A 17,679-nucleotide genomic window follows, 5' to 3' on the forward strand; every position below is an offset into this window, starting at 1 on the left:
TGTTTGTTCAAAATGTGAGAAAAAGAGCACAAGTGTTGGCAGCTCCTGGGTGTGCGACACATGTTTGGGAATGGACGCTCAACCAGGGAGCAGTGGTCTATCAGGGTCATGGGAGAATGCCTTGGCTGATATCGCTAAAGAGATGGCGGAATCCTGTAAGCAAAATTAGAATGGGCTGCCGGTTTCTCAAAAAGAATTCCTCATTAGGCTTACTCCACCAGCACAGATGGAAAAGCCTGTACGCAAATCTGTAAAGAGACCTCTTCCTGTCCTGCAAGATGAGTCGGAGGAGGGTCTCTTGGTAGATGAGGAGGAGAGAGAATCGGTTGAGGAAATATTGGATGGGAGTCCTCAGGAGGAGGATTCAGAGGTAGAAGGGTTAGAATCCTTTATTGAGGATGTTTAACAGGTACTTAATTTCAAAGAAGAGGAAATTAAGGAGCCTGTAGTATTTGATCTGTTTGAATCACAGAAGCAGACAGCGGCAGTGTTTCCAATTCCGCAGACACTTCAGGATCAGATGGGAGAAGCATGGAAGCAGCCAGAAAGACGCTTCCAATTGCCCAAAAAGTTTACAGTTAATTAAACCTTGCCTAAGAGAGTGATGTCCAAATGGGAAGTACCACCGATTGTGGATGCTTCTCTTGCTAGATTGTCAAAAAAGACAATCTTACCTATACCGAATGAGACCTACCATTATAGGTGCATGGGTCAATAAAGCTATTGTCGCATGGGCAGGACAAATAGTTCAAGCTGTTGCAGAGGTCAATAATCAGGAAGAAATAGTTTACCTAGCGGTACATATCTGGGAGTCGGCCACTTACATTTGCCAAGCCACAAAAGATGCTAGTAGGATAGCATCACGCATTTCAGCTTCAGCAATATCTGCCAGGTGGATTCTCTGGATCAGAGATTGGCAAGTGAATTCGGATACAAAAAAGGCAGTGGAAGCGATTCCCTTTGTGGGGGAAGAGTTATTTGTTCCAGAATTGGACAAGTGGATTTCACAAGCCACGGCGGGGAAATCCACGTTTCTGCCAACTACATATCCTAGAACTGCACAACCGGTAAGAAGAAGCTACTCTGGTCTAGTGTTTAATTATTTTAGGTCTCAGTCCTTTCATGCCAGAGGGAGAGGCTTTGGTGGATAAGCTCGTGGAAACAAAGGCAGAGGCTGTTCCCAGTCCACAACCCAAAAGCAGGACTCTAAGCCTGCTGCCAAGACCATGGCCTATATTCTGTGAGTAGCATTTCGTATGCAGATACAGCCACAGTCGCACACAGTTTATAGGCATGCAGCATATCATTTTAATCAGCAGAACCTGCTTGTGCATTCTAGCCACATAGAAATGCAAATAAGATGCATTTTCATCAAAAATAGGCACCTGTTGTTAGCAGAGCTGCCAATTGACTCATGCCAGGCATCTCCTGCTGCATGGCACATGGAGGCAAGATTTATGAGGACACATCTGTATCCAAGCAGAGGCAGAGGTCACAGTGTTAGCAGACGTGTGCATGCTGTGTGTGTGCGGGTGGGTTGGTTGTGCAATAGTGATTGGCATATGTGTAAGGGGCATTGGTGGTAATTCCAAGTTGATCGCAGCAGGAATTCTGTTAGCAATTGGGCAAAACCATGTGCACTGCAGGGACAGATATAACATGTGCAGAGAGAGTTAGATTTGGGTGTGGTGTGTTCAATCTGCATTCTAATTCGCAGTGTAAAAATAGAGCAGCCAGTATTTACCCTGCACAGAAATAAAATAACCCACCCAAATCTAACTCTCTCTGCAAATGTTATATCTGCCACACCTGCAGTGCACATGGTTTTCCCTAACTGCTAAAAAAATTCCTGCTGCGATCAACTTGGAATTACCCCCATTATGCGTTTCATGTGTTTAAATGCATTAATAATGTGCAGCAAATGTGTAAAGGGCACTATACAGTATGTGTCATTGTGTGTATAAGGGCATTAATAATGTGTGACATGTGTAAGAGGCACTATGTGTGTCATTATGTGTATAAGTGCACTAATAATGTGTGGCATATGTGTGTAAGGGACATTATGTGTATCATTATGTGTATAAGGGCATTGATAATGTGCGGCATATGGGTAAAGGGCACTATACAGTATGTGTCATTATGTCTATAAGGGCATTAATAATGTGTGACATGTGTAAGGGGCACTATGTGTGTCATTATGTGTATAAGGACACTAATAATGTGTGGCATATATGTAAGGGACATTAATTATATAAGGGCATTAATAAGAGTTGGCATAATGTGTAAGGCGCATTCTGTTTATAAGGACATTAATAATGTTTGTCATATGTGTGAGGGGCATTACTATGTGGTATTATGTGTATAAATGCATAATGTGTGCCATTATGTGTATAAGGTGCTCTACTGTGTGGCGTAACGTATAGAAAGGGTACTACTGTGTGCTCTAATGTGAATAAAGAGCAATATAGTGTGGTGTAATGGGAATAAGGAGCAATATGGTGTGGTGTAATTAGAATACAGAGCAATATGGTGTGGTGTAATGTGAATAAGGAGCAATTCAGTATGATGTTATGTGAATGAGGGGCACTACGGCGAGGAGAAACGTATATAAGGTAAAGTGGTACTACTCTGTGATGTAATGTGAATAAGGGACACTATCGCATAATAAATTGTGAATAAAGTTACACTACTGTGTGGCATAATTTGAATTGGGGGTACTACTGTGTGGCCATGCCCCTTGCCAGCAAAAACACATACCTTTTTGGTCTGTGCGCCGAATGTGCGAACTGTTTTTATTTAAATTACAGGGGGTAGGAAAACCAAAATAAGGACTGCTGTGAGCGAGGGGTGAACAGCTCTGCTTTTGCTTACATTCTGCCATCAGGCTACCTCCCACTTGCTTGCACCTCATGTCATCTGTCTGTCGCCCCTTCCCACTAGTTTTGCTAGCTCTTCAGAGCAGGGCCCCCTTTCCTCTTGTTATCTAAGCCCTCTTCTCAACACATTTCACTCACAGCTCTCTCCTACTCAGCGACCATCTTTACAAGCTTTTTCTCCTGCTGGTAAAGGTTCATCTCTATCTATGGCCACCAGCCCCAAGTAGTACGATGATTAGAATTGTGGTGCTCTTTGTTACCTGTACTTTATTTTTCTTATTTATTTACTGTAATGTTAAGTTTTGTCTCCCTGTACTGTCCTTTGTACAGCGCTGCAAAACACTTGTGGTGCCTTATAAATAAAATGTAATAATAATAATAATAATGGTGCTGGGAAAGGGGTGCAGGGTCAGAGGCGGAACTAGCGGTAGTGCTAGGGGGCACCAGCCAAAATCTTGCCTAGGGCATCATATTGGTTAGGGCCAGCTCTGCATACCTATATCATATGGTATCTAGGAGATATAAACACTGTACATTAGTGGCTGGTCCCGGGGTAGGAGTCAGCCACTTACACTAGATCTGCAGATCATGTAAACAAAACCAGTAAACTACGCAACATGGATGGACCTGCAGGTGATTGAATTTGTGACACAGATGGAGCCCGTCCGCAACCCACAGCTTCCAGCCTTCACCGGGTCAGTCAACCACTGACTGCCACCACGCCAAGTGATGGTCCGGACCCGGCTCCTCAGATGTGTCTATGCCGGAAAGCGCTGGCTGTAGCAGCTTGACCCCTCCCCACTAGAGATGGCTACTGAGTTACTGTCTCAACACAGTGAGACGAATCATTTAGAAGTTGGAATGATTCGAGTCACTCTCCGTTTGATGTGTTGAGACAGCCCCCAGCAGCCTCTCTCAGTCAATCACAGTGATTGGGTGACAGCATTCCTGGGTGACACCCACTGGGAGGGAGCAGTGTGATGCTGCCCAGTGTCAGGGCTGCTGCTGCTGTGCCTGACTACTTGTGACACTGAGTTGAGACAGTGGAGACTCATCAGATTCATCAATGATTCATCCAGTGCAGCTGAATAGCAGAGGTATGAGTCACTGACTGACTGTGAGACAGTGCTCACTCAGTGGAGATGGATCAGATTCATCAATGATTCATCCAGTGCAGCTGAATAGCAGAGGTATGAGTCACTGACTGACTGTGAGACAGTGCTCACTCAGTGGAGATGGATCAGATTCATCAATGATTCATCCAGTGCAGATGAATAGCAGAGGTATGAGTCACTGACTGACTGTGAGACAGTGCTCACTCAGTGGAGATGGATCAGATTCATCAATGATTCAGCCAGTGCAGCTGAATAGCTGACACACTACCAGAGGTACAGTATGAGTCACTGACTGCCTGTGAGACTGATGCTGACTCAGTGGAGATGGATCAGATTCATTGATTCATTCAGTGCAGCTGAATAGCTAAGCCATTCCCAGATGTCTGAGTCAGGGGTGGATCATTGGGTCGACCCTGTCCAGGTCAACAGTCACTGGGTCGACCACACTGAAGGTCGATAATGAGTAGGTTGACACTGACTGAAGGACGACACACGACTATGTCGACGTGTATGGAAGGTCGGCATGGGCAAGGTCGACACACAAAGAGTCGACACAGTTTTTTTGGGGGGGTCTTGACCTGAATTTCCATCTGGGACCACCAACAATTGAAACGTATTAGCTTCGGGCACGGTGTCTCACTATGCTCATCACAAGGTTTCTGACCAACTCTATGCTGACTTTGATAGAGGAGGTATGGAAAAGCCCTGAAACCCTCCAAAAAAACTGTGTCAACCTAATGACCGTGTCGACCTTCAGTGGTCGACCTAATGCAGGGCCGAAACTAGACTTGTCAGCACCCGGGGCAAGGAAGAATTTTGGCGCCCCCCCCGCATTACACAAAAAATTATCATGTTATCAAATATTTAGAAAAGGGATACCACTGAACAAAATTGCGCCTCATGTGCCCCAAATGTCCTAAGCATCTGTCACATAGCCCCTGTGTGTCCCCACACATTGCACCACATTACTGCACTACATGATTACACTAAGTGCCCTTTATATTGCACTACACTACGTACATGCCCCTATATGCTGCACTACATTACTACACTATCTCCCATACACTGCACTACATTACATGCTCCTAACACTACGTACATGCCCCTATATGCTGCACTACATTACTACACTATCCCCTATACACTGCACTACATTACATGCTCCTATACACTACACTACGTACATGCCCCTATATGCTGCACTACATTACTACACTATCCCCTATTTGCTGCACTACACTACTACATCCCCTATATGCTGCACTACATTACATGCTCCTATACACTGTACTACATACCCTATATGCTGTACTATATATTACTTCATTACACTACACTACACTACATCTACATCACCAACAATAACACTGCAGGCAGGTATCCCCATTTTACACAGAGCGGCAGGCAGATATCCCCATTTTACACAGCGCGGCAGGCATATATCCCCATTTTACACAGTACGCAGGCAGATGCCCCCATATTACACAGTACGCAAGCAGATGCCCCCATATTACACAGTACGCAGGCAGATGCCCAGATATTACACAGTACGCAGGCAGATGCCCCCATATTACACAGTACGCAGGCAGGTGCCCCCATATTACACAGAACGCAGGCAGGTGCCCCCATATTACACAGTACGCAGGCAGATGCCCCCATATTACACAGTACGCAGGCAGGTGCCCCCATATTACACAGTACGCAGGCAGGTGCCCCCATATTACACAGTACGCAGGCAGATGCCCCAATATTACACAGTACGCAGGCAGATGCCCCCATATTACACAGTACGCAGGCAGGTGCCCCCATATTACACAGTACGCAGGCAGATGCCCCCATATTACACAGTACGCAGGCAGGTGCCCCCATATTACACAGTACGCAGGCAGATGCCCCCATATTACACAGTACGCAGGCAGATGCCCCCATATTACACAGTACGCAGGCAGGTGCCCCCATATTACACAGTACGCAGGCAGATGCCCCCATATTACACAGTACGCAGGCAGGTGCCCCCATATTACACAGTATGCAGGCAGATGCCCCCATATTACACAGTACGCAGGCAGGTGCCCCATATTACACAGTACGCAGGCAGGTGCCCCAATATTACACAGTACGCAGGCAGATGCCCCCATATTACACAGTACGCAGGCAGGTGCCCCCATAATACACAGTACGCAGGCAGATGCCCCCATATTACACAGTACGCAGGCAGGTGCCCCCATAATACACAGTACGCAGGCAGGTGCCCCCATTTTACACAGTGCGGCAGGCAGGTATCCCCATAGGCAGGTGTCCCCATTTTACACAGTGCGGCAGCGGCAGGCAGGTTTCAAGTTGGGGGGAAGGAGGGGGGGGAGAGAGAGAAAGAGAATACTTACGTCTTCCCGCTCTTCGGTCCCGCCGCCTCACGTCCCTCGCGCCGGCCGCCTCCTCCTTCATGCTTATCGCCTCTCCCCGAGCGCTCCTGCTCGGGGGGCGGGGCTTCGCGGAATGATGCGTTTGCGTCGTGATGTCACGACGCAACGCGTCATTCCGCGAAACTCCGCCCCCCGAGCAGGAGCGCTCGGAAGAGGCGATAAGGAGGTAGAAACGGCACTGCCACCGGGTCTCTCTCAGCGCCCCTCTAAATCCTGCGCCTGGGTCACATGCCCCCCTAGCCCCCCCCTAGTTTCGGGCCCTGCCTAATGACTGTCAACCTAGACAGGGTCGACCTAAAGACCGGATACTGTCTGAGTCACTCTCTCCACGAGTCCCAGCACTGCCAGCAGTCTCTCCACTCACTGCATGTGCACAGTCTGCAATGCATTACAAAAGAGCCATGTACCGAGACACTGTCTCGAGACACTCCACTGAGGTGAGTCATAGGGGTCATTCCGAGTTGTTCGCTCGTTGCCGATTTTCGCAACGGAGCGATTAAGGCAAAAATGCGCATGTGCATGGTACGCAGTGCGCATGCGCTAAGTATTTTAGCACAAAACTTAGTAGATTTACTCACGTCCGAATGAAGATTTTTCATCGTTGAAGTGATCGGAGTGTGATTGACAGGAAGTGGGTGTTTCAGGGCGGAAACTGAACGTTTTCTGGGAGTGTGCTGAAAAACGCAGGCGTGTCAGGGAAAAACGCGGGAGTGTCTGGAGAAACGGGGGAGTGGCTGGCCGAACGCTGGACGTGTGTGTGACATCAAACCAGGAACGAAACGGCCTGAGCTGATCGCAATCCGTGAGTAGGTCTGGAGATACTCAGAAACTGCTAAGAAATTTCTATTCGCAATTCTGCTAATCTTTCGTTCGCAATTCTGCTATGCTAAGATACACTCCCAGAGGGCGGCGGCCTAGCGTGTGCAATGCTGCTAAAATCTGCTAGCGAGCGAACAACTCGGAATGACCCCCATGTGTCTCAACTTACTTTACTGTATCTCTTTGCCCATGACTACTCTCCACATGATGTCAGCACTGAATCTGGAAAATGGAATCAGTGCAGTGGTGCAGGAGGCTGCTGATACTTGCAAGGAGTCTGCTACCCAGTGCTGGGTCAGTCAACAGGTTTGGATGTCTGCCCAGCAAGTAGCTAAACTCTACTATCCATTGCTGCTGGTGACCTGGACTAGTCCTTACCCTCCCACAATAGAGGGCATGGCTATAAAACAGGGGATTAAAACAGTGGGGCCACCGGTGATCTCCCTGTTTCCATACCTCCCAACATGACCCTCTCCAGGAGAGACAGAATGCTCTGCTCCAGGACTTCCCTCTAATGTATGATTGCATCACCAGTGCTGAAACACCTTTCTTACCCATTCACCTGTCCAAAACAGGTGCCGGCAATCATAAATTAAGAAAAAAGTCCAGAAGCAGAGCATTGTGTCCCTCCTGGAGAGGGTCACGTTGGGAGGTATGCGTTTCCCCGTCGGCCAAGTCCAAGTATGCCTACTCCTTAGGCATACCTCCCAACATGACCCTCTCCAGGAGGGACAGAATGCTCTGCTCCTGGACTTTCCTCTTACTGCTTATTGCTGGAACCTGTGCTGAAACACCTTTCTTACCCATTCACCTGTCCAAAATAGGTGCCGGCAATCATAAATTAAGAGAAAAATCCAGAAGCAGAGCTTTGTGTCCCTCCTGGAGAGGGTCATGTTGGGAGGTATGCTTAGGCTAAATCAAGTAGTATTTTAGGGGTGAAACTGAGAAGTTTGAATTGAAGGGGTGGTTCTAAAGTGATAAAAGTTTTCTTCTTTTTATGTGACATTCCCACTTTGCACCTCTCGAGATTTTTCCACTTCCATCCAAAGCATAGCTACAGTATCCCTGGAGAGGGGAATCTATGGGCAAAACTCCCAATATGACAATTTCCAGGAGGGACAAAATGCTCTGTTCCTGGACTTCCTTCTTAATTTATGATTGCCATCACCTATGTTGAACTAGTTAATGGATACGAAAGGTGTTTCACTACAGGTGATGGCAATCATAGATTAAGAGGGAAGTCCAGGAACACAGCATTCTGTTCTTCCTGGAGAGGGTCATGTTGGGAGGTATGTATGGTGCAAAAAAAGCAAGTTTCATTATATCTGGTACATGCCATGTTCTAATGCAAGGTAAATATAATTTAAGTATTTCATGCAGGTAAATATAGCGTCTGATTTTGCCTGCAGGACACAAATTCAAAACAGCATTATTTTTACACTGCAATTTAGATTTCAGTTTGGACACAGCCATCTCACATATAAATCTCTCTGTATCTTTCACATCTGCCTCATCTGCAGTGCAATATGCTTTTGCCCATGTGCAAAGTATCTTGCTCAATTTTGCTTTGCTCCCACTTAAGTATCAGCCCCTAGTTGTGCAGACTTGTGCTCGGCAGATAATCTAGAAGCAACTGTGCTAACCTATATGGGGTCATTCCGAGTCGCTCGCTCGCTAGCAACTTTTTGCAGCGCTGCAATCAGGTAAAATCTTTGCGCATGTGTATGTACCGCAATGTGCAGGCGCATCAGATGGGTACAAAGAGGATTGGTGCAGGGCAATGGATTTAACAAAGAATCCATTCGCACAGCCGATCACAAGGTGACTGACAGAATGGGGCGTTTGTGGATGTCAACTGACCGTTTTCTGGGAGTGTTTGGAAAAGCGCAGGCATGTCCAAGCATTTGCAGGGCGGGTGTCTGATGTCAATTCAGACTAAAATGATCGCAGCGGCTGAGTAAGTCCAGAGCTACTCAGAAACTACAAAACACTTTTTTGTACCGTCGGCTGCAAAAGCTTTCGCACACTTGCAAAGCGAAAATACACTCCCCCATAGACGGCGACTATCTGATCGCAGCACAGCAAAAAGTTGCTAGCGAGCGATCAACTCAGAATGACCCCCATAGTAATTTGCAGTGCACTTGTTAAAGGAGGACCACAGTGTAGGTGGCAGGCTCCGTTTTACGCACCAATTAATCTCCAGGCATCGTTAGAATACTACAAGTCAAACATTGTCAGCATAAGACCAGAATTAGATCTGTAAAAAAGACTAACCACTGATTGGGTTTCATGAACATAACTTTCTTGTACTGCTGGTGGGACCTGACAATGCAAGTACAGCTACACAGATATGCAGCAACAGAAGCAGGAGTGGCACAAGTGTGCGCCTAGAGGGTGAATAGAGAGAGGGTGTCTGTAGGATTTATTTGCAGCTAACCAAATGCACATTTTGCAGAGTAAAAATTCCTAAGCAACTTCAAAGAAACATATAGACAAATACAGACCTCACCTTTTTTTCCCTTTGGGTCCACAGTTTAACTTCAAAGAACTAAGCAGAAAGAGACACCCCCCAACATACACATACACACTACATGATCATTTAAAACCTCTATATTTCAAATAAAAGACTGTGACTTCCTTAATAGTGGCATAAACGTGCATACAGCATGTATTTTGAAGCAAAAGGGTTAAAGTTCTTCTCTTCTATAGGATATACTGTAGGGCCCAATGCAGCGGTGGACGCAGTCACCCAGCCAGCAGTTGTATCATTGGATATAGCTGTTGTGCCAATATACGTTAATGCTGCAGGGGCGTCTTGTGCAAAAAAAGCATCCCGTTAACTTCTGTGTAATGCTGCTGCGTCCGAAGACGCAGCGACGGATCATCAGTGTGAACCCTCAGGTTACTCAAGATGGCTGGGATATTCATGCATCCGGGGCACTGGCGTTTCTATAATGGGTGCACTGTGTGCGGTGCACACGGGCCCCTGAGTCCAGAGGGGGCCACCACCGCACACGCTGCACCCATTTTTTAAATACTCACCCCTCCGGTGTACCGCAGCGACATCCACGGCGGTATTAAAACTCTGTGAAAATGGTCCAACGGCCATTTTCACGGAGTTCTGCGCAAGCGCAGTAGAGAAATCTCAGGGTAAATGGCTGCCGCACCATTTTCCCGGAGATCTGCGCATGCGCAGTAGAGTCTGAGCCCTCTAGTGCTCAAACTCTCAGTGCTGCCGGCAGAGAGGAGGGGGCCTGAACAAAGGAGGCTGCAGCCGGGCCTCCTCCTCTCTTAAAGTGCCCCTGATCCGGGGCCATTTAAGCTGCATCAGAAGACACAGACACTGACTTACAAGTACAACATGCCTCAACAACGAAGCCAACATGCCCATTTAAAAAAAAAATGCTGTCAGCACCCTGTCCATGGCCCCAAATAGCTTAGGGGCCGCTGCAACCATCACTGTAACCACTGATCTGCACTTGCTCAGATCAACAACCATCGGTTTTGCTTACATCTCTGAATCAGGCCCATAGCACAGTACACCAACATCCCTTAAGCTGGGTACGCACCGGCGGTATGGCCGATGTAATGATACATCGGGAGTCCCGTATATATTGAATGATATATCGTATGATCGGGTGATATATCGGTCACAGACTAATTCCAATACATGCTGTTGTTTGCCAATTTGTCCCGTCGGGTTTCCCGGACAGACAACCTAGCAAACGACCAGTGGGACAACGCAGTAGTGAGTACACACTGGATGAGGTGCCCGATAAGTCGCTCTGATCCACCATGATTGAATGACATACAGCCTAGGATGTACCCAGTTTTAGACTACCGCCTTGACAATACTGAAGTTTGATTTTATACATTGTGGATATAGGGGATCATTCAGATCTGATCGCTGCTGTGTGTTTTCTCACAGCAGACAATCAAATTCAAACTGTGCATGCGTATGCACCGCACTGCGCCGGTGTGACGCATGGCTGCAATGGGCATCGGCACCCTGCGATGGGAAGAATCCATTCGCACAGACGTTTGCAAGGAGATTGACCAGAAGAGATCATTTGTGAGTGGCAACTGACAGTTTATAGGGAATGTCCGGAAAAACGCAGACAGGATCAAGTGTTTTCAGGGAGGGTGTCTGACGTCAAATCCAGTCCCGATCAGCCTGATGTGATCTCAGTGGAAGAGTAAGTCGTGGGCTGCGCAGAGACTGCACAAAATCAGTTTGTGCAGCACTGCTGCACATGCGATCGCACACTTGCACAGCTAAAATACACTCCCCCTGTAGGTGGCGACTATCTGAACGCAGGGCAGCAAAAATCGCTGGCCAGCAATCAGATCTGAATGACCCCCCATAGAAAGGTAATATGTTCTTGTGTGTTAAATAAATCCCCAATTCCTGCTTTCGTAAATGAAACATCTATAGCTCACCTCAGTTTCCTTTTTACTAAAGTGAAGCAATAACATGTACAATTACAATTGAACAAAATGTTGTTGCTGTATTTTGTAAGTAGAGCAGCAAACAATTTTACTTCTATTTTGCTGAAACATTTTTCTCATTCTCATTCTCCTTCTCTCCTTAGGGATGTGATCAAACACAGGCCCTCATTCCGAGTTGATCGGTCGCAAGGCGATTTTAGCAGAGTTACACACGCTAAGCCGCCGCCTACTGGGAGTGAATCTTAGCTTCTTAAAATTGCGACCGATGTATTCGCAATATTGCGATTACTAACTACTTAGCAGTTTCAGAGTAGCTCCAGACTTACTCTGCCTGTGCGATCAGTTCAGTGCTTGTCGTTCCTGGTTGACGTCACAAACACACCCAGCGTTCGCCCAGGCACTCCCACCGTTTCTCCGGCCACTCCTGCGTTTTTTCCGGAAACGGTAGCGTTTTCAGCCACACGCCCCTGAAACGCCGTGTTTCCGCCCAGTAACACCCATTTCCTGTCAATCACATTACGATCGCCGGAGCGAAGAAAAAGCCGTGAGTAAAATTACTTTCTTCATAGTAAAGTTACTTGGCGCAGTCGCAGTGCGAACATTGCGCATGCGTACTAAGCGGATTTTCACTGCGATGCGATGAAAAATACCGAGCGAACAACTCGGAATGAGGGCCACAGTTCTACTCTCTGGAAGTGGTTTCACTTCACCTTCTCTTTCCATTTTTAGAGTTCTGTCCCACTGGATGAAGTTATTCTCTTTTGTGTTTCTGATTTTTGAAGTGAGCACCAGCAACCAAAGTGTTGGTATGTAGTGTGTAGTGCTGACTTAAATGACAACTAGAACAACTCGGCTATCTTCCAAAATTGAGGATCCATTTAGCAGACCAGTATAATTTTATTTTCAATAATCACTGATTTTCAGTCATTTAGTCAACAGACATTCCCCAAAATTAGGAAAGCAAGCATGTGCCTTTCTATGTCCTCCTCTGAATCAGGCACTTTAAGCGGTGCATCCCAATGCATCAGAGTATGTTGAGTCCAAAAGCCGAAATGGAGCTACACAGTGGGCGATATTCAATTGTTCTATCATGCCTGATCTCCCGTCTAAAGTGATGGGAGATTGCAGGGTGATATTCAATTGTCCCCCGTTAACGCACATATCGCACCCATAGCAGTCCGGTTGTGACGCGTACAGCGGCTAAACCCAACTAAACTAATGGACGTGACGTGAACAGTCCCTTTTGGGCACCCCGGGAGTAGTGAGCTGAAATTATGATATCGCGCCTGTCAGCAGAAACATTTGAATAGCTGCCGACGGGTGCAGACAGGTGCAGACGGGACAACATTTGAATCTTGCCCAGTGAAATCATCTGTTTTTATTATGTAATTCTCTCTCAGGCCAAAACTAGGATTTTTGGCACCCGGGGCAAGGTAGCAATTTGCCCCCCCCCCCCCTCCCCCACCCCCCCCCCCCACCCTTTCCTCTCATCCGTACCCATAAGTAATATTACGCTGCCACATGGGGGAGAGAGAGGAGAGAGAGAGATGGGATAGAGGAGACTCGGTGAGGAAGACAGATGAAGAGAGGGCGAGAGATAGAGGGGAGGAGAGGGATAGATGGGAGAGAGAAGAGAGAGAGTGAGGGGAGAGAAGGGTGAGGGAGAGATGGGAGAGAGAGAGGGGTGAGAGACAGAGATGGGTGGCATGCAATCATATATAACCCTCCAATAAGAAAAGTTCTTTGGTTAGTACAAAAAATATATTAATATATATGAAAGGGTAAAAATAAAAATATATATGAGCAGCATTCCGCTTATGTTCCTTACCGGTAGTAGGTAGTTAAAAGGGTAGTCCCATTCAGGGTCTTCGGTGTAAAGGTAACCAGCCTTTGGCTGGTTCAATGTTTTAAAAAGGAGTAGTCCCGTTCAGGGCCTCCGGAGTGGATTTAACCCATCTTTGGCTGGTCTGGTGTTGTTGCTGGAAAGATTGCAGGGCAGCACGATGTGTGGCAAGATGGTGAGCTGCACTCAGTCCTCCTGGCCAGGCACAGTCAAAGCAGGATGCAGCGATAGATGTATGGTGTAAGTGCTGACGAAGCTGTGCTTGTGGCCTCTCTCCGCAGAGGGCAGCATGCCGGCGGCAACTTGACACCCCCGTGACCTGCGACCCTGTCCTGCACTTATCAGAAGAGCTGTCCTTTGCATTACTATTTGCATATGTTATAAAATATGTGATTAGATGTACTGCATTGTAGAAGTAATGCTTAGTATATCCCACCCTTAACCACTTTTACCATTTTGTTACTTTTACGACTTTTCCTATTGCTGTTTGTCTTTTTATTTACTTTTTTATTTTTTCATTCCTTCTTGAATCTTTACTCTCTTCTTTTGTTTTTACTCCTATCTCTATTCCCAACACGCTTCCCCTCCTACGCCATCAACTCTGTTCACCTCCCCACAGCCATATGCCCTTCCTGATAATATTTATCCTTCTATCACTTTAAATCTCCCCTATTTCCCTGGAGTCCTTGTGTTAGGCTATTTGCTAGTTTCAACAAGTATCTTGGTGATTCTCTTTCTTCTCCGTAATCTTAAACTGCCTTCCCTGAGATTTGAATCTCAATTCCCGTACTCACTTCCTCCCATTTCTGCATACTCTCCTGAGTTGGGTTCACTCACAAAGTATTATTCATCAGTTTTTTCTTTAATCAGATGCTGCAGAAATGTTTTTTTTTCTTTCATTCCTATTATGACATGTTTCTTTACTCACAGAGATCAGCATAACAATTGCTCAAGGGGGATGACGACTGAAGTTCTGCTCCTCACACTTTTGGTACGGGCAGAAGCTGGAGAGCAAACTCTGGCGTGTTGTCAGTGGTCACAGGCTGGATTTTGTCATTAACATCCAGGGGACAGAAGAGGACAACACAATCCCATGGGATACAACCATACCAGCATATATTCAGCTGACTGTAGTCACATCCCATGCTTATCTCACCAATTAGGTGGCTAAAACAATTTAAAAGCTTATTGTAGACTTTGGGTTTCAGCCCTGATGTGAGCAGTTGCCTCCTGAGCTAGCTTCGTGGTGGTCATGGTGTTGAGCAGATCACAAGACTAATCATTTGTATCGAGCAAGAGACGCTTTCTATAGCCTTTGAGGGTTGTTTTTCTCCTACTGTATATGGAGATGTTTTTCTCTCCTTTCATGCCCATGAAGAAGCAGCACATGTAGAAGAAGTCCCATATGGTGGCAGAATCACCCACCCAGGCAGATTCCACACAAGCACCACTTTCCTCTAACACCAAGGAGTCTGCCTCCCTCACCTTCAGATCCTTGGACCCCCGTGACTCCTATCAGGAAGTGATGAAAAGCATAAAGGAAACATTTACTACAGGCAAATGCTGACTGCTTCAGGCAGGCATTGCAGGGGCTTTTAGAGCAGGTGAAAACCAATGGCTTGCTCTTAGGTGAGACTTTCCAATATGTTTGTACACTAAATCAACATACTTCTTTGTAATAAATAAGCATTATCAGTAATGGAATTAAATAGTTGATTTGGAAACCACATACAGACTATACAATGTGCACTTGATTTTGCTACCTAAATCTATTAAAAGTCCTGCCCATTATAGTAATTCGAAGATTTCTCTACTTAAGCTGCTTGAGGTGGAAAGGGACTGTGTGGATTTGGTCATAGAACATGCACAGTCTTGGTCCTGTAAAGACCACCTTAGAGGTCCGTCCAAGAGTGACCATACTGTAATTCACTGCTTGAATTATCTCCATAAGGAATTGCTCTGAACTGCCTCTAGGAAACAAAGATCCTTGGTGTAGGAAGAATACAAATTGCACCTTTTTCAAGATTGGTGGTTTGCACTTGCAAAATAGTGATGAAAATTTGCTCTTCTATATGCTGCTAGCTATGGTTGTTTGCAGTAGATTCCATAACTGGCTTCATCTCTATGGCAGATGCCCTGGCTTTCGTGCAACAGGAGTCTACGTCTATGGTTACTAAAACCACTACTGCAGTCATGGAGGATCCGAATATTCCTTCCTGATGTTAATATTTCTGACCTATATGTGTCTACTCAAGGTTTGCTATTGTGAGACAACAAAAATGTGTATGGTTTTAATCTCCAATCTTGCTAACAATTGGTGGATGGTGCTTAATTACTTGCTAACTTTTAATTTTTGGTCACAGAAACAGAATTTGACCGCAGATAAGAACCACTTGGCCCATCTAGTCTGCCCATGTACACACACACACACTTACACACTAGGGGCAATATTTTATCAGGAACAATTAGCCTTTCAGTATATTTTTGGATTGTGGGAGGAAACCGGAGTACCCGGGGGAAACACACACAAGTACAGGAGATTATACAAACTCCAAACAGTTATGGCCATGTTGTGAATTGAACACATGACCCAAGTGCTGTGAGGTAATAATGCTAACCATTACAGCATCCGTACTGCCCTTCACTGACTTGTAATGGGTCCTTTCCTGTCATGCAGTTGAGATTGGATATCATTTGAGATAAGTATTGGTTCAATACTTATAGCATATGCTATGCTATCAGTATTACTGTTATTCATTTATTTATGCAATTGAATATAAAGTGCCTCTAACATTATCTGTTGTACAATTTTGTGGCTATCATGTGGATTATACGGCGGTCCTTTGTTTTTATTTGTAGCAGGGTGAGAGCTTGGTACTCCCCTTGGCCTATTATATTGTCTGTTTGTATTTGTTTTTTGTTACAGTATTCTTTCATTTTGCTATTTGTTTCTCTTGTGCATTTTGGTGCTTTTTTGTAGCTCAGAATACATCTTTTTGGTCTATTTCCTACCATTACTTTAATATGCTGTAATTTTTGCAGTTTTTTGGGTTTTTTGCCCTGAAGCTCTGCTATGGTGTGGCACCTCCTCCTTCTATTTTGGCCCTACTTACAGTTGATCGCAATATTGTGATTGATTCTGTTGATATAATTAAAAATATGTTCTTGGAAATTAACGGGGAGAAGAAGCTCCTCGCGTGAACTCCTTGGGTGAATGCAAGACAATTCTCCTTTATTTGCATAACATGGGGGCTGATGCCTCACTGAGACACATCTCTCCGAAATGAAGATTCTGAAACTTAGTTATGGGTTATTTAGTTAAGGTCCATTACTAGGTGTGTGCAAAGGGGGCACTGCACATAGTGCTGCAGGGTAGGTGGCGCTGTTGGCTGCACTCGTCAATTTTCTGTTTTAATTACTCTCACTTACAGCTTCCCCCCTTTTTTGAAGCCCAGCATCTCATGACCACCCCTGTCTCCTACCCTGACCCCTTCTACCGCTAATATCTTTACAACAATCATGAACTCAACTTGAGATTTCTCTGTCTGGATGTGTTTTAGTAATAGCCTTTATCATGAGGCCTACTATGACAAATTACATGGCCCTATGTGGGCACTGCTATCATGTAGTGTTAGAACTGCGGACATCGGAGAAACCTTGAAATTGGCTCAGCAGCTTAAACATGTGTTTGCAAACATGTGTAAACTAATTCTCTGAATTTCTATTACCAGATAAGTTCAGGTATGGTTACAGGTAATTTTTAGTGTGCTGAAGGGAAATGTAGGGGTGGGATTTGCAAACCCCCCCCCCCTCTGTCTGTCTGTGACCCCTTCCCCTTTCCAGCACCTGATACATAATTATTTCCAGGAATGACTGAGCAACTACCAATGTTTGTCTGCTTGTGTGCGAGAGGCATTGAATGGGAGCAGTATTTGGTAGGCATGCTGTACCTTGTAGTGCCAATGGGAGATCCTGGGGGTGGCTCCCGAGTAAGTTAGCTCTGTGTCTGGATGTGTTTTAGTAATAGCCTTTATCATGAGGCCTACTGTGACAAATTACATGGCCCTATGTGGGCACTGCTATCATGTAGTGTTAGGACTGCTGACATCGGAGAAGCCTTGAAAGTGGCTCAGCAGCTTAAACATGTGTTTGCA

Source organism: Pseudophryne corroboree, chromosome 3, assembly GCF_028390025.1.
Source record: "Pseudophryne corroboree isolate aPseCor3 chromosome 3, aPseCor3.hap2, whole genome shotgun sequence".
In the NCBI taxonomy this organism is placed as follows: domain Eukaryota; kingdom Metazoa; phylum Chordata; class Amphibia; order Anura; family Myobatrachidae; genus Pseudophryne; species Pseudophryne corroboree.